At 37.0% G+C, this 19,138-nt stretch overlaps 1 protein-coding gene across 1 annotated transcript in view; it reads right to left on the reverse strand.

Moving 5' to 3' along the window:
- LOC127427701 (prickle-like protein 2) overlaps positions 1 to 13,515 on the reverse strand; it is a 69,357-nt gene extending 55,842 nt beyond the window's left edge. The window contains exon 1 of the mRNA XM_051675451.1: positions 13,190 to 13,515. The gene's annotated coding sequence lies outside the window, so the exon portion shown is untranslated. The remainder of the gene's footprint in view (positions 1 to 13,189) is intronic.
- Between the last annotated feature and the right edge of the window lie 5,623 nt (positions 13,516 to 19,138).

Raw genomic sequence — 19,138 nt, forward strand, 5'->3', positions numbered from 1 at the left:
TCACATGCCATGCCAGACATTTATATGATCGCTAGCGGCTATGAAATTTACTGTCTGAAATCAGTGACAGCAGGAAAATGGTTTTCCAAGCACCAAGAGCGTCAGGTTCACAAAGCATCCAGAAGAAAGAGAAGACAAACAGTGAGATAGCAGATCTTAAATGGTAATATTAGCCTTTAGAATTCAGTTGTCAATGTAGACACATCTGTCTCGTTCACTAATCATCTGATACATAGTGATAGGCTGGACAGAACTTTCTCAATCTTAAAAGCTCTAATGTGAGTGGCTAACTTTACGGAACTTCCTGGAGTAAGGGAACACAAGGGCTTTTAACAATCCGTCTTGAAACAAAGTCGTGTCTACAAGGTACTGGGATGATACAAGTGGTTTGAAGGTAAAATAACCACAAGTTTGCCAGGTTAGTGACATCAAATCTTTAAAAGATATTCAAAAATTTGTTTGCAGCATTTAGTAGCACGTTACCTAGATATCCAAAACTGTATGTTCTGCTTTGTTTTCTGTGAAATAGTCTGTACTTATTTTCTGAACTATATTGTATTTTCCGTTTTTGTCCGTACAATCATTTGAGGAGACTGCCGCGCCATTATGTAAATGTATTTATTTCTCCAAGTAGAATATAAACCTGCCCCTAAAAACCATGTAAAAAACAAAAATTGTAAGTGATCACTTTACATGTCAGTCAGACGATCTCTTCCTGTCTAAGTGGGTGGTTCTTGGCCAAAATGCTACAATGTGGACCAGACATTTTGCCGTTTAATCAAAGGTCTGACTATGTAAGACTAATCCCAGGACATTGCTGTAGTTTATCAGCCACCACATATGCACGAACACAGCAGATATTAGAAATGCCTTTAGGGTTGTTTCACTTTAACTTGACACATGACATGCAGGCATTAATGTAGCAGACCCTGCCTGACCGATGGCCAAGACTTCGCTGATGATTTTAAGAGGATTTATTTGAGTTTAAAGGATCCTTGAAAACTCCTTTTACTTATGTAAAATCACCTTAAACTCCTACAATTCACTGTTTAACTCCAGCACATCACTGTAAGAGGTAAATAACATAGAAAAAAACACAAAAATGTACACATTAAAACTCTTTTCTATCAAATAGTAAGGCTGAATCATTACTTTGCTGGGTACACCATACATTTTACTTTACCAAAAAACATACATTTTTATGTTTGATGCATGAAACAATACAAATATGATCCATTTTAAAGTAATTATGTATTATATCTGTTTTATAATCTTAACCTTGTATACCACATGGCATTACTTGCAAAAAAGTGCAACAACATTTCACAAAGATGCTCATTTTAATTAACAGTTGTTTTAAATGTACAAACCTTATGCCTTTTCGGGGGGTGCTTATAAAGCTCTTAAACCTTGTAATGTTGGAAGAGATTTAATCAACGTGGTGGTGCGTTTTCTCTCTGTTTCACTTATGAAATTAACATGGCTCCTCACACAAAGACGGGGGAGGCGCTTCAAAATAAAAGTCCTGCTATTGTACTAGATATAATGCAGGCAGTATCTGACCATAAACACTCAAAAATATATACAAATATGCATAAAACAATTGCTAACAAATTATGGAAATAATTAAAGCCATTAGGCTTATGCCATTGGCCAATACACTCCCACCAATTATTAATATTTCTCAAACATGAATAATTTCCACTTAATATTAACTGTATGTGTATTTAATGCACAATAAAGACCTTTGTTCAATCAGCTTCTAATAACAAGACCAGCTTCTGTGCTGGTCGCTCTACTACTGAGACTTTGTTTACCAGATCTCCTTTCTTGTTTAGTTTTCTGTCTCCAAGTTGTGGTTAAATAAAATTATAATTAATTAAATATATTCAGCTATTGTAGCTCTCCTTACCAGTCCATATGGGCCTTTAACAGTTTCTATAATCCTTCCTAGTCTCCACTCACTTCTTGGTAGTGTTTCATCTCTATCCATCACCACATCTCCAACAATGTTGTGGAGATACTCTTTCCTCCATCTACTCCAACTGTTCAGTAAGTTACTGCACCTGCCTCCATCTTTTTTTTCCATACACATCCTCTCTTATGAATTTTCCTGGTGTCGGCAGTGCTGTAGTAGGTTTAATGGTTATCAGGTGGTTCGGTGTGAGCGGTTCTAAGATCTTGGGATCGTTCAGGTTGTCAATTGTAATGGGGCGACTGTTGACTATTGCCATGGTGTAAAGGTAGCCAGCTGGTAGGTAGCTGTGGAGTGTATAAACCTCACTGGGGCTTTAGCCTCCTTGTTAGCACACCCACCTCCCATGCCAGAGACACAGGTTCAAATCCCACTCAGAGCAGGTTGAGTAGGACCAGTTACAGTGGCTTCATAAAACAAAGTGTGCAATGAAGCATCACTAAGTCTTCCAGATGAGAGTGAGACTGTAGAATTAACAACACTCCATACAGTTTTGATTTGGCGCTCTCATACGCAACCTGCATGACTGGAATGGGGGGCATTCATGATAAAATCACATTGCTTTTCAGCAAGAAAAGTTGCGATCCTTTCTGATTTGAGTTCATGCAATGCTGATTTCAGTTCATTTTTTTCACCCGCAAAGTTGGTACCTTGGTCACATCTGATTTGCCGTACTGTACCTCATATTGCAATAAAGCACCGTAGGCCATTGATGAATGCATCCGTTGACATGTCTTCTAACATTTCAATATAAATGGCCCTTGAACAAAAGCAGGTAAGAAATAGACCATACTTTTTGTGCTGTTTTCTTCCTTCTTTCGTCATGAAAGGACCAAAGCAATCCATACAGCAATATGTGAATGGTGGGGAAGGCTCTACATGTTCTGTGGGAAGATCACTCATCCTTTGGCCTTAGCTTTCTACAAGTTACACACTGGCGAATGTACGCTGTGACAGCTCTTCTTACTCCAGGTATTCAATAACCACAAGATCTGATTTCATTGATTGTAAAGCCTTTTCCTTGATGTTTCACTCTTTCATGGCAGTGTGTAATTATTAACTGTGTTACATGGTGCTCTTTTAGTGAGTGTATGATGAGAGACTTAATCTTCCTCCCATCTTGACTATACCATCGGTGTCTATGAAAGCATCAAGATGATGTCGCTTATTATGACCTGGGAGTTGTCTTCCCTGAATCAAGATGTCAATCTCTTTCTGATAGACTTGCTTATGCAATTCTTTGATGATTAAATGTTTTGCATCCTCCTGTTCACTTACAGTTGAGGGTGAGGTTGTTTTGTCTTTCTTACTCAATCTTAGATGGCGTGCAATGGCTTTGAATGCCCTGGACCAAGAAAAGAACTTGAACAACCGGTCTACAAGATCTTTACTTTCTGTGGTCTTTGTTTGCAGCGTTTGGGCTTTTCTGACTTCTGGGTCTCCTAAAGTAAGTTGCATCACATCTGATGAGGTCAGTATTTCTTTGTCCGTCAAGAATGAGGGACCAGAGAACCAGTTAGATGAGAGCAACTCATTTACTGTTCTTCCTCTGGAGGCATTGTCTGCCAGGTTTTCATCTGTTGGAACATACAGCCATTGTTTGAGAGTTGTGCTTTAGCGGATTTTCTGGACCCTACTGGCTACAAATGTGTGAAAACGTTGGGCATCATTATTTATGTACCCTAAGACTACCTTTGAATCTGTCCAGAAAAACTCATCCACGGTGGTGAAGTCAAGATCCTCTCTGAGCACACTACTTACTGTGACTGACACGACAGCTGCAGTTAATTCTAATCTTGGTATTGTAGTCACCTTTGAAGGGGTAACAGACTGTTAAGTTCAATGAATCTCTTTTTTCTCATTCATCATTCTCAGGTAGGAACATTGCCCATAACCGCAGGTAATTGCATCAGAGAAATGATGTATTTCTGCTTTCACAATTCTACCAAACTCTGCAGGTAGGCAACATCCAGCTATCTCCATCTTTCCCAGATTGACCAAATCATTATGCCATTTCTCCCACCATGGGCTTAGTTCTGGGGAGAGCAGATCATCCCATCCTGTGCTTTCATGACACATTTCTTGCAGGATTCTCTTGCTGTTGAGAACATATGGAGCTACGAATCCCAAAGGGTCATATATGGAGGCAACAGTTGATAGAATGCCACGACGTGTCATGGACTGACCTTTCAGTGGGATGTTGAATCTGAAGCTATCACTCTCTATGGTCCAGTGAATTCCTAATGCCCTCTCAAGTGGCATGTCTTTGAAGGTAAGATCCTTTGTCTCAAGATTTACAGCACACACTGATGTTGGTATGCTTTGCAGTACAGTGTTGTCATTTGATAAAAATGTATGAAGTCGAAGACCACCTTTTGCACACAGCTCACGTGCTTTGTTTGCCAGCTGAATGGTCTTTTCCTCTGTTTCTGTACTTGTGACAACATCAACATAAAAATCTCTGCTGATGAACTGAGCACCTAATGGAAGTGAGTGACTGTGCCCATTGGCCAGATGTTTTATTCCATAGTTTGCGCAACCAGGCGAAGATGCTGCCCCAAAAAGATGCACTTTCATCCGATAGTCCTGAGGCAGTGAATTTACATCTCCATTTTTCCACCATAACAAGCACAGGTAGTCATGGTCATTCTCTTGGACATGGAACTGGTGGAAAAAAATTTTCTATGTCACACATAATAGCTATGGGATTTCTTCTGAACCTTATAAGGACACCTACCCGATTGTTGATCATATCTGGTCCGGTTAGCAGATGTTTATTAAGACTTGTGCCTTTGTACTTTGCCGAACAGTCAAACACATCGCGCAGCTTGTCTGGCTTTTTTGGGTGGTAGATGTCATGATGAGGTATGTACCATTTTTCACCATGAGCTCCATCATCATTCACTGTTTCTACATCACTTCTGTCAATGATGTCATTCATGTATGTAATGTAATCTGCTTTATATTTCTCGTTTCTACAGAATTTCCTGCTTAAATGACTGAGTCTGACTATAGCAAGCTCTCTGTTGTCAGGTAAGTATGGTCGTTGTTTAAAAGGAAGGGGCATTTCGTAATGTCCTTGTTCATTTTTCTTTATGCCTTCCTTGAGTTTGTCTAAGAACATAAGATCATCTTGAGAGACTACCTTGTCTTTTGTGGTTGTATCCTTGAAGACTGATTCAAGTATGCAGATTGTATCCACAGGTGTCAAAGATGGCAGCTCTTTTGTGGCTATTCTGTGACAAAGACTAGCTGCTACTGAGGCATCAAGGCCTGGTGTGGAGCAGCCTATGATACTCCATCCTAAGTCTGTTAAGACAGGTGTGGTGATAACGACATTCCTTTGCACAATGACCTGGTTTTGTACATCCATAGCACAGTTTATTTTCCTTGACATATGCCCTTCGGTCTTCTAGTGACATTTCCATAAAATTAGGGCATTTACAGAGTTGATGCTTCTCATCATGACAAAGCATGCACAGAACTCTGAACTTTCTTTTGGCTGTCATTTGTATGTCACAATTCACTGTGGTCTGAGTATTGAACACAATGCCTTTGTTTCTTTTAATTTCCTTTGGGTTTCTTTTCTCAAGAGATGAATCGTGTGAATGAAGAGTGTGTAAGGGAGTGACGGGATTGCATACAATTTCTGCTTCTGTTGACATAAACTTTGCAAAGTCCTGAAAGCTGGGAGACTCTTTGCCTTCCATAAGGGATATTGTAACTTGCCGGTTCCACCTAGAAGCTGCCCAGTCTGGAAGTTTCTGTACCAGCTTTTGGTTCTCTTCACAATCGTTTAGTATTTCCAAGCCCTTAACATGAGATATGGCTTGTAGGAAGGCATTTAGGAAGTCTGAAAAGGTTCTCAGTCCTTCAGCATCCTTGGACTGTATTTTAGGCCACTCTGACAACTTCTCCCTGTATGCTCTTTGAATGGAAAAGGCAGGCCTTTGAGCTTGATCCAAGCATCTTTGTAAGCCTCTTCGTCATTTTGATAAAAAGTGCCCTTAAGACATTTCTGTACTGGGCCACTAATGTATTTCTTTAGATAATACAGCTTATCAGCTGCAGAGATGCCTTTTCTATCTATAAGAGACACACGTCACTCGTCACTAAGTGGTGATGACTGGACGACATTGGACTGTTGATGTATCACAGAGGAGAGCACGTTTCTTTGACTTTCATGTTCATTTTGTGTCTGCTGGCTATTGGTCTCTTGTTTTATTCCTTCATCATAGACTCTGGCGTGAGCAACCTCTCAATCCTTTTCAGCCTGTAGCTGTTCTAACTCATACCTTTTGAGTTTCTAGCTCTTTTCTGAGCTGTTCCTCCAAAGCTCTTATCTTTTCCTTTTGCTTTCTTTCCTCTTGCATTATTTTGAATTCAGCTTCCTTCACAGCTAGTTCTGTGGCTACGTCTGCTCGTTTGGTTGCTAAACAAGAGAACTCAGCCTGATTGTTGACACTGGATTTTGAAGCAGTGGAACCATATATGGAGTGAGCATATTTATGTTGTAACAGTTCAAGTAGACAGCCCTTTTCACGTTCTGCATTAAACTCACCATCTACTGCTGTTAATCTTTCAAACACAATTTTGATGATGTCATCGGTCACAGCTCCACATGCGTCAATTCTGCATTTTAACTCATCAACTGGTGCAACATGCTGCCTTATTTCTCCATAGACTTTCAGAATGCAATCCTTTTTGTTTTCAAGACAGTCTGCAATTTCTGTCAGCTGCTTTTCTGATATGTCTGACTTTAAGTCCTCTCTTGCTTTTCAAGCCTGTATTTTCCATTGTTCATACAGAGTAATTAATCTTTTTTCTTTCTTACTGCGTTCCTCTTTCTGGTAAGCAAGCATTCTTTCTGTGGGGACATGTGAATGTTCTGAATGTTGAGAGAGTTCTGCACTGCTCTTTACATGACACTGTATTTCAGACACATCTTGGTCTTTACATTTAACAGTCTCTGTTATGTTCCTTTCCTTGGTACTGTGGGTTTCTGTTTGAGATAGGCCTTCACCTACTTGATTTTCAGTCTCATTTTCCATACTGAGCTCTGTTTTATGCCTCAACAGCTCCATTGACCAGCACACCAATTCCAACTTGCTGTTGACTGTATACCATAATTCCATGAAAACCTTGAACAGGCGTGTGCAGCAGGGGTTGAAGCAGCGAAGGTGAAGCTCTTACTGTAGCAGACCCCGTCCAAATGATGGCCAAGAGTTGACTGATGATTTTAAGAGGATTTATTGAGTTTAAAGGTCCTTGAAAACTCCTTTTACTTTTAAAAAATCACCTTAAACTCCTTCAATTCACCGTATAACTCCAGCAAATCACCGTAAGATCAAAATAACATAGACAAAACACAAAAATGTACACATTAAAACTCTTTTCTATCAAATAGTAAGGCTGAAACGTTACTTTGCTATTAACATACACCATACATTTTACTTTACCAAAAAACATAAATTTTTATGTTAGATGCATGAAACAATACAAATATAATCCATTTTAAAGCAATTATGAATTATCTCTCTGTTTTATAATCTTAACCTTGTATAACACATGACATTTCTTGCAAAAAGTGCAACAACATTTCACAAAGATTCTCATTTTAATTAACAGTTGTTTTAAATGTGCAGAATGATGCCTTTTCGGGGGGTGCTTAGAAAGCTCTTAAATCTTGAAATCTTTGAAGAGATTTAATCAACGTGGTGGTGCATTTTCTCTCCATTTCACTAATGAAATTAACATGGCTCCTCACGCAAATACGGGGGAGGCGCTTCAAAATAAAAGTCCCGCTATTGTACTAGATATAATGCAGGCAGTATCTGACAATAAACACTCAAAAATATATAAAAATATGCATAAAACAATTGCTAACAAATTATGGAATTAATTAAAGCCATTAGGTCTTTTACAATTAACACGTGACCTTTGTCTTCCAAGCATTTGACTTCAGTGGTCATGTCAGTGTCTGGGAGATGGTCTATGATCCCAGTTAGTCTGTGCCATCAATAATCACAGATGGCTCCATGCTAAGTGATTACAACCGCAATGGCTACCAGAGGCCTTGCTTTAACCATATATGCTCTGCCAGGAGCGGCTTTCAAGTTTACATGGGGCAAAACTCTCCAAACTCTGTTTAATATGGCCTGGTAACACATGTGCATGTATTTGTGGGTGTGTTTTCCCCAAATCCCTGACATTTTGTTCCATTTTAATATCAAAGACAGTGGGCCAATAAAAGACTACAGTAAAAGCACATTAACCGAGTTAATCCTATAACTCATTTTAGCATGACAACATTTAATTAAGTCAAACAGCTCAGATTCAAGCTCAATTAGTTAAACCCAACAAAAAGCTTCTCATGGTACATGAATCTGTGATACAGGAAAACAAGCCTTCCCAGATGCCCTGTCCTGGTTTGGTGATGTGCAGTTCCACTTTGATGACGACTTGCTTTTAAAAAGTGCTTATTAAAGTATATATTATCATTATATTTGCAATTCAGTTTGGCGACATTAGTGGAGCAGAAATTACACACTTTAATTGTGGGCACTGTATAGAAAAAACAAAGCATGTGTCAGCTCAAACAATGGCCAAAGTGAAATGTAAGAATGAAGATTAGCATGTTATCCAATATTATGTTGTGTATTTGTGTGTGTGTTTTAAGCACAGCAGTATGGCGATTTAAATCCAATGTGTGGAACAAAGATGATCAGTGATGCAATGACTGGCAACTAAATTGCTTGACTAAAAGGGATTGTAGATGGCTGAAAAATCAAAGGAAGCTGTCGCTCACATAAGCACTCTCTATTATTCTCTCCTGGTCTTTCTTACTGTCATCTTCTAATATTCTACCTCTTAATCTTAGTGACCTTCTCTGTGTGTGTGTGGTGTGTCTGCCTCTCAGCCTTTTTCTTTGGCATTTCCCCTCTATCTTCCCCTCACTCGTGGTCGATGGACAAAAGCACTTGTGTTTGACTGACAGCTCCTCAGAATAGCAGCTCCCTGGCAAGGAGACATTAGTGGGAGTGCTGAGTAGCAGTCCGGTTTGTTTGGCACCCTGCCTCTGTCTTACAGGATGGGTGAAGGGGTGCAGCAACATTCCATAATCAGATATCACTGACACCTTACCAATAGAAGGCACTGCAATTCAAAATTGTCCCTTTTATATACAACACCACTATCTTGCCTGAAGAAGCATGTTGTGCTCTTACATCACTGTAAAGAAAGAAATAAGCAATTGTACTGCAATTTTTCTTAGTATAAATTGATCCACTGTAAACAAACTGTATAGACACTGATTCATGCTAAACAATCAAGTACAAAAGTACAATACAGGAAATGTGCAGGGTTTGCCTTCTTAGGAAACCTGTTTGGAAACAATCCAGCCTGATCTCATGAAAATTTCATGACTGTGGCAACATTTTTGCACAATGATATTACATGGTTCATTACATATATCGTTGCAGTTTCAAGGTGAAATGTCCACTGAGGGGAACTAAAAGTGAGTTTAATGTTCTCCCAAAAATATGAGGTTTTTAAGGTTAATGCTCCATGGAGTTTTAAATGAATAAAACCTCCCTCTCTAGACTATACCTTTAAAAGAAAGCTTACCATTAGTTTCATAAAAAGCAAATGTGAGTGTAAAAAAGTCACTCCATAAAATATATTGTATTTCAAATCACACGTTATAGTGAAAGTGTTTTGATGTAATAAAATAGTATTGTGTGGGTAGTAGAGCAAACATTTTTTGTTTATGAACTGATAATCGACTTGTGATACTCATGATTTGTGTGAAAGTGAATAAAAGTTATTGTTGTCGTAGCGCCTATAGTGTTTAATCAGAAAATGGCAGCAATATGTAGAACGAGGCATGTAAAAGTGATTTTGCAAACATTTTGTTACAGTTATGTTTTTACGATGAAACAAGGTAGAAACAATTCTTTTGCGATTTTGTTTGGTGCCTCTACTGGCACAGAAATTAAATGCATCACCTTTAAAGGTGCTTTAAGCAATTGTATTAATTTCAACTAACATGCCACTGCTCCCTGAGAGACATCACTAAAAAATGTGTCCAGGGAAATCATACCTGTCTCTATGACAGTCCTAGGCTTTGTAAAAAATTGCTGACATGGCAATCAAAAACAATTGATTTTCCTTTTTACTGTATGCACAACTCTGCAATGCAAGTAAATCACTCACATATTCGACCAAATTTTGTGCTATGCGACTACAAATGTCTGTGATTAGTCATTGGCTGGTAAGCTTTTAGATAGACAGACGAGCCAGGTTCATGACTCTTAGTTTAACGATGCTTTAATAAAGTGTGTGTTTATGTATGCATGAGGTATTAAAGAGGGACAGTATGAGTCATTGGTCCATGGCTGGAATGAATGCTGTCTGGGTGGCAAACTCATATCTCCTGGAGCCTTGCATGCTGAGCTTTGATTGGCTGTGACTTCGAGAGCAGGAAATAAAGAGAGCAGCAGGAGAGGGGAAAGACTGTGGTGTGATGTTTAGGGGGCACCCACTGGCCTGCAAAAATCAATGGCGGCATTCACAACCTTCCATGTAGACTCCACAAAGTTGGACTGAGAGCTTGAGTTTTGTCCCTGACTCTCCACCTCTAAATATGCCTTTTTTCTTATCTACATTCTTGTCTCAATATTTCACTTCAGTCCACAGTGTGTTTACTAATAATGTTAGCACCGTGATCATCAAGGACAGAGATGGAAAAAGAGATAGAGGGAAAGAATAGAGATAAAGAGAGAACCTATTTTTCTCTTAGAAATCCTTTATTATCACACTGAGAATCAATGGGTTCATCCAAAAGCTGGAAATGTTTCTTTCAGAGGCTTTATATGGAGTTAGTATGAAAATAAGGTGAATTTCAAACTGTTCGGAGACCAGTGCTGACAGACAGCACACTGGAGGTTTAGTCATTCACTAAATAGAGAGCAAGGGAGCATTCTATAGCTTTCCTATGCAGCTAAATGTATACACTCCAAAACCTCTGGTCAAAAGTTCAGTTTTAGGCTGCCAATGATGTTTGCACCACTCACCATGGTTGGCAGACATGGGACAATGGTAATCAGTACATACATAGATTAAAAATGTATGATGCTAAACTTTATTTGAACATGGTTGGCAGTGATTGGATGATGCTGGCAGTTACTTTAAATCAGAATTAATTATGCCTATTTCTGATTGGTAAAATGTTTCGGCACTGGCTATCACTTGTTTGTTTGACTGTGCAAAGAGAGAACATTGTTTTTTTCTACTTTGGCAACAAAATCTCATTGTAAATTAAAAGTCAAATCAAGTCAAATAATTTTTTTGTAGAGTTTTCTATTTGTGCTTTTCCCAATACACATTGTTCCAAAGCAACTTTACAGAAAATCAGCTGTAATGTCTGTAACGTCTCAAAAGCATAAATAACCAACACTTTAAATTTCACAACTTAGTCCCGCTGTCCTCATATAAGGACATAGATTTTTAGGACTATTTTCTCAAAAAAAAAAAAAAAAAAAAAAACAATAAAAAAAACGTTTATATATATATAAGTCTAAAATATATATATATATCTAAGGAGGATAAAGATAAGTGAGTGCAAGACACAGTAAGTTAAGTTGAGATTATTCTGATGGGTAATTCATAATATTATGTATACAGTATGTACATCTTGTCTATTTTAAATCTAATTAAAGGATAATTCCGGGTTCAATACAAGTTAAGCTCAATCGACAGCATTTGCAGCATAATGTCGATTTCCACAAAAATTTATTTCGACTTGTCCCCCCTTTTCATTAAAAAAAGCAAATCATAAAATGACTGTAAAAAAGACAATATAAACAACTTTAAAGCTCAAATAATTTGCAAGTTTTAACAGAAGAAAAAATGCAACTACTTTTATAAAATCATCAGCTTCACATTTCTGCCTTTAAACCCTCCAAAAATTCACTTACATTGTAAGTGAGGGTCTAAATGATTTGTTTTGTGGTAGTTACCAATTTACTTTACATTAACTTTAATATAAAGTTTTCACTTTAATTTCCTTTGTATTGTGTTTTATGTCTGTTTTCTCCTATTTCTAACTTGTCACTTATTTTCCCCTTCACTTATTTCTCAATTTACTTCACTTTCACCTTTTTTATTTTCTTATTTCTTGATTTCTGTACCATAAAGTGTACTATACTTTACTAGCAATATCGTAAACATGAACAATTACACCATACAAAGCTTTATATTCTCTGTAAAATAGAAATACTGTAGATAGGAATGTTGTGGGTGGTACAGTCAGAATGTATATGTCTATGCTTGGAGTGCATATATGCTTTGGTTTGTGTGTTCATATATGACAGGAAAAACCACACAGGGGGTTTGCAGAATGCCATACAGGGTGTCACGTAAAATCTGTCCCCAATTCAGGCAGTGTCACGATCCTTCACACGAGAGCGTCATAAACAAAGACAACAGTATGTCCTTGCGGAATGCACCATCATGATTTACAGTCCTATCCAGATGCACAACAGAGATAAACTGTCTCAACACTAGACTATAGCAAAATATACGGCCTTATCCTGTCTCCACACATAAAATTACAGTCAAAATGGACAGTGGCCCTGAACTTCAGAGATCTTGCAACAAAGACAATATACATAAATATGTGCGTAGCAATAAAAAATCCTATATGCCGACTACATGCTGGTTTGGCTGACCTCTACTGTAGACCAGTAATAAACAGTAGAGGTTAAAAATAAAGCAAGCGGCATGTCGCACAGCTGTGAGATACTTTAAGATTTGTGTGCTGTCAGTCTGCTTAAATCTCAACAGCTGATATGACAGGAGGGCTGTGGATTTCTTTAGCTCTTGCCTTTTGTCTCTTTGCTCTTCTTATCTGAACAAAATCAGTCTGTTAATCATATGGGTTGCTTTCAAGAAACATTTGCTTGCAATAACCATAACACAAAGACATTCTCACCAAACCAAGATGTTATCTGGTAATTAGAAAGATGAAAAGCAACTGAAAATGAATAGAGCTTGGACCAACAACAATTTTTTTTTCTTTTTTTGCAAAAGTCTTACAGGTCAGCTTCGTTGACAGGCGTTGTCAGAGAAATGAAGTGGTAGACAAAAGAATGTGTCAGAAACGCACATGAAAGACACAAAACACAAACCATAGAGTGTGTAAAAGGTACTCACCCCTTCCTTTGTGGCTCTAAGTTTCTGCGGAGAGTTTAAATGTCACACACCTTCCTGGGATAATTGCTTCAGAATGACATGCCTGAATAAAACCTCTCATTGCCTCTTTACCTGGAAAATGAGTGACACATACGAGAGGAAGCACAGCCGAAATGGGAAAAGCAAGTAAAAGACTAAGGAGTGAAGTTAATCATGGTGCCAGAGAGAGTAACTGTACTCTTCACTCCACAAGCTCTGGCAGAGCCATTAAAAACAAGAGCTGATAGAATAGAAGAATAAGGGCATGGAAGAAGAGAGAGATTTTAACAAATACTGTACATGTAGATCAGTGCTGATAATGCCATAAGATGGCAAGTTGACTTCCTCAGACTAGAATTGCCTCCCAGCACCCTCCACCCACTAAACTCTCTCCCACCGTCCCCCATCGTGAGTCATCAATCTCTCTGCCAATCACAGCTCAGCAGTCCAACTGATTAAAATCACCTCTCAGCTGAAAGAAAGGGAAGGAATTTAACCAAAAGCCAATTTGACCACTACCAGGTGTAATGCATTTTCGAATGTCTTATGCACAGCCTTTTGGTGTTCAAATTATCCACTTTGAAAATAATGTCCTTAATCAGTATTTTTTCAGTAAAATATCTAAACATCCTTAAAAGCAAATTGTTGTTATTAAAAGTAGTTCACCCCAAAAAAGAAAATTCTTTCATCATTTACTCTCTTTTTTCTTTACCCTCATGTGGTTCCAAAACCATATTTTTTTTTTCTTAGGTGGAACACAAAAGGAGATGTTAGGCAGAATGTTAGCCCCAGTCACCATTCACTTTCATTGTATGAAAATAAAGATGCAGTGAAATTGAATGGTAACTGAGGCAAACATGCTGCCTAATATCTCCTTTAGTGTTTTACAGAAGAACAAAAGTCATATGGGTTTGAAATGACATGAGGGTGAATAAATGATGACAGAGTTTTCATTTTTGGTTGAATTATTTAATATATTAAGACTTGTTTTCAGAGAATACATCTTGAATTATAGGAATATTCCGGGTTCAGGACAACTTAGGCTCAATCAACAGCATTTGTGGCAATATATAAAGTTGATTTGATCATCACAAAAATTAACATTGACTTGTCCCTCCTGTTCTAAAGCAAAAATCTTTGTAACAGTGAGGCACTTACAATGGAAGTGAATGGGGCCAATCTGTACATTTAAAATACTCACTGTTTAAAAAGTATAGTCACAAGATGTAAACAATATAAAATACATCTTTTTAGTGAGATAAAATCGCTTACTAACTTTTTTCTGTGTAAAGTTATATACAAATTTACAACTTTGTTGCCATGACGACATAATGCAATAAACCCTAATATGACTGTAAAGATGATGTTTTAACTTTACAACTCAAATAATACACAAGTTTTAACAGAAGAATTAATGTGTGTGCTCTCATAAAATTATAAGCTTCATATTTGTACCTTTAAACCCTCCAAAAATTGGCCCGATTCACTTCCATTGTAAGTACCCCAATAACCTCAATTTTTGCTTTTTTTTTTTTTTTTTTTTTGAAGAATATGAGGGATGAGTTGAAATAATTTTTTGTTGTAATCATTAAAAGCTGTTGATTGAGCCTAACTGAACTCAAAATATTTCTTAATGTTTATTTTTCTTACCCAATAGACAAATTGTTTTTCTTATTTAAAGCATAAATCTAACAAAATTTAAATTACATTTATGCCTAAAATAAGAAAAATACACTAAATTCAAGACATATTCTCTGATATACTATTATTACTTGTTATCCTATACAATTTTGCTTTTCAAGTAAATTTATCTTGTTTAAAGGAGCTTTAGATATATTTACTGAAAAACATGGCGAAATTAAAAATAACGAAAAATTAAAGAAAATTGTATATATATATACACTACCAGTCAAAAGTTTTGAAACACTTAACTGAAATGTTTCTCATGATCTTAAAGATCTTCTGATCTGAAGGCGTATGCTTAAATGTTTGAAATTAGTTTTGTAGACAAAAATATAATTGTGCCACCATATTAATTTATTTCATTCTAAAACTAAAATTTAATTAAAAAAAAAATAAATTTTTTTTTGAAATTGATGACTTGGACCAAATTATAAAGAAAAGCAGCCAATAAGTGCCAAGCATAGATGGGAACTCCTTCAATACTGTTTAAAAAGCATCCCAGGGTGATACCTCAAGAAGTTGGTTGAGAAAATGTCAAGAGTACATGTCTGCAAATTCTAGGCAAAGGGTGACTACTTTGAAGATGCTAAAATATAAAAAAGTTTTGATTTATTTTGGATTTTGTTTAGTCACAACATAATTCCCATAGTTCCATTTATGTTATTCCATAGTTTTGATGACTTTACTATTATTCTACAATGTGAAAAAAATTATAATAAAGAATGAGTAAGTGTTTCAAAACTTTTGACCAGTAGTGTGTGTATATATATATATATATATATATATATATATATATATATATATATATATATATATATATTGTATTCATGATTCTTATAGGCCCATGTCCCTTTGTTTGCTCTGTACACCAACTCTTCAGAACATTGCAGAGGTCTATTTAAAAGCAATATTATTGAATCTTCACATTTTACTCATGCAGGACAAATATTTTTTTTTGGAGGAAACATCAATTTAATCACCATTTTTGTGCCCCATTTAATAAAGCCTGCTCCTGTCACCACAAACCTGTTAACATAACACAAATTCCACAGGCACACATATTTGACTCTCCGAGCAGCATTCTTGTTCAACATTATCTCTAAATGTTAAAAAAGTTAGATACTATGCCAAGATTTGGAGCGGTTAAAATTCCACAGCTGCCTGCATGACTCTTTAATGTAATTATATGTTAGCTCGGCACCAGGCAACCTGCTCTGAATGCCTCCATGAAACTAAGCTTTTTATGTGTATATAAAATGTGTCTGGTCAGATGATGTGAGATGGAACACATAAATAATCAGTTGTTTCCTTCCAACGTTCATTCTGATGGTTACATATTTCCACTAATTGCATTTAGCTTATTATTAGGTGATTTTTGTATGCTCACAGTAGAGCTGGGCAATACAAATTAGATATTCACAATATTTTTGTGATGATTTTGCTGGTGATATCAAATATAAGCAATATTGTGCACAATGCAATGATTTTGAGGCATTTTGTAAAGGACCATGATTAGACTTTTGCAATTATTTCTCATAAGATTGTTCACACATGTTTAAAGTGTTTCTGATTTATACTAGAAGCAAAAACGGCATAACGCTTGGTAAGTTGGATTCATTTCCATAAAATAGTTCAAACTGTCCATTTCAAATAACTGATTCAATATTCTGATTCACTGATTCATTTACATCATCACTCAAAATGGTCACAGTGTGTGGCAGTTTTTCATTAAATACATTTTTTTAATAAATATATTTAGGTAAATATTGCTGTTTATTAACTATATCCATGTATTGATATTTAATTGTGCTTCTTCCCTGTGTTCATGTAATTTAAAACAGTACAGAAAACATGCCTTGATTATTTTTAACAAGATTTTTAGTTTCTTACATTAAACTTTTTGAATCTACTTGGCAACAAAGGCTGTTTGGTTGAAATTATGCATCCAGCTGTTATTTTTTTTATTGTTGTTGTCTGTACTTCCAGCAGAGATTTCCTATAGCAGTCTGTAGTGATGCCTTGTATTAGTCAAAACTATTGCTGCTTAAATACATTTATGAGGAAAGTAAAGAAAAATGGGGAAAGAGAGAAAAGGAGAAAGTCTTTCCCTTCGAATTCGTGTGGACACGTAAAATGTTCCATCCCACATTATTACTAATTGGAGATATCAATCAATAGGTGCGTCCCAAGAGACAAGAAATCTGAGGATTTGAGAGAAAGGGAGAGAAAAACAGAGAGAGAGCTGTTTCCACACTTAATGAATGAAACAGCTTGACCCAGCACTGAACAAATGCACTCTATTCTGGTTTAAGAGGGAAAACTATCGGTCACTGACATACAGACATCTTTGGCTAAGCATAGGGTGCAAAAAACCACAACTCCCAAATTTTCTAAAGGGGGAAAAGAGAAAGAGAATGCAACATGCATAAAACACTTTACAAAATGGATAATGAAATCTGAGAGCGGGAAGGAAAAGTAATCACCAGCAAAACCTTTTTGGATGGTGGAGGGGTACATGATGGTTAGACACTCATGTATCAAAATCGGTCCACCTCTTAAATCAATACACTCACTCTCATTTAGGAGAGAGCAAGAGATGAAGAGAGAAAAACAGGGGAAGGAAATAGAGGTTGATACGAAAATGGCTCCATCACATGTTAAAGTCATCTCTTTTCTGCAGAGTTTTTGTGTCAATGGGCTCCGACTTTATACACACGTAATAAAACCTCAATATCATAATCAGAACACGTGAGTGAGAGTTTAAGGATTTGTTTTCTGGCAAAAACAAATTCTTCACAGTAACAACAGCCTGGTGGATCTGGAAAAATAGCCCACATATTAATATGGGCACTGGTTTGATGATGTGTTGATGGTAAAAGTGTGCATTTTTTTTCTTTTCTTTTTGCAATCTCTTCCTTACTGTAAACAGCTTAAACCAGCTGGTTTGTTGGTCTTAGCTGACCACAAAGCTGGTTAGGCTGGTTTTAGGCACTTTCCGCTGGTCAGGCTGGGAGACCAGCTAAATCATGTTGCAGTTAATAATCTAAAGAGCAAATCATATAGGTTGGTCTACGCATTTTTTCAGCAGGGTTTTGCTTTGCCTCTTTCTGTTCTTCTGTGATTATAAGACCATCTTTTGAGAAATGATGAGAAATACCTGGTGTCAGTACATACTGGTGTCTGGGAGAGACATCTTTCAGTGCAGGGTGAAATGGAGGATTTATAGTAGGGGTTTGGTTTCATTTCAGGGCCTTATTGCAGAACAGAGTTCCCTCTTACAAAGTAGAGAGAGAGATAGAGAGAGAGAGAGAGAGAGAGAGAGAGAGAGAGAGAAACTTTAAGCTTTAAAACCACAACCAAGAAGAAATAGAATGCTCACAAACAATAAACATACACGTACATTCACAAACACACAGATTTAATGATAAAAAACAATTTGACGATGATGCCAATGACAATATAATGATTATAATAATGTTAGGGTTAGGACGATGTTGATAAAAAATGCAATTGAGAGCAAATGACATCTGTTTCTGATATATTTCTTCTCATTTCTCCAACCTCAGCACTGCCTCAACTGCCTCAGCACCTTGGTGTAATCCAGCTTTAAATTTTCACTGCCCCAATTCATCAAATCCACTGTTCTGCAACCACTAAAATTCCACTTTAAATTTTCATTTTTTTCTCACTATACAATAAACACTTCACTGCCTCCATTCTGAGACTGTAAGAGAGAAATCTGAGTGACTCAGTTGTTTACTGCTACAGACTAAACTAGCACTTTAAGACACATCTATCTGTTGGCATTTAAAGGTGATGTGTGTGATTTATTTCAGTGTTAAAAACAATACTTTCTTCTATCTCAGCTTAATATGTCAGTTGATGTCCCCGATGAGTGTCAAAACTGCGGAATATCAAAACATTGCTCTCTTTACTTGACCATCCTGACCAGCCCGTCACAGCAGCGTTGGTTTAACCAATGTTGTGAGATTGGGGTGGGACTATCTGTTAGGCTTACCTATGCAGTGCAACAGTGCACCACCCACTTTTTTAGCGTCTGCGTCCCAGAAGTATTTTTCCCATTCATTTTTTATGTGTACAATGAACAAAAAGATAAGTTGTTTAAGGGTAAAGGGAGTCACTCACAGTGCATCACGGGAGTGGGCGGTCTCTCCGAGGAAATTTTGCGACTTTGTTGACTGCGGTTCTCTGATTGGTGAACCATTCTCTGCTCTACCATGGGTAATG

Source organism: Myxocyprinus asiaticus, chromosome 37 (assembly GCF_019703515.2).
Source record: "Myxocyprinus asiaticus isolate MX2 ecotype Aquarium Trade chromosome 37, UBuf_Myxa_2, whole genome shotgun sequence".
NCBI lineage: Eukaryota > Metazoa > Chordata > Actinopteri > Cypriniformes > Catostomidae > Myxocyprinus > Myxocyprinus asiaticus.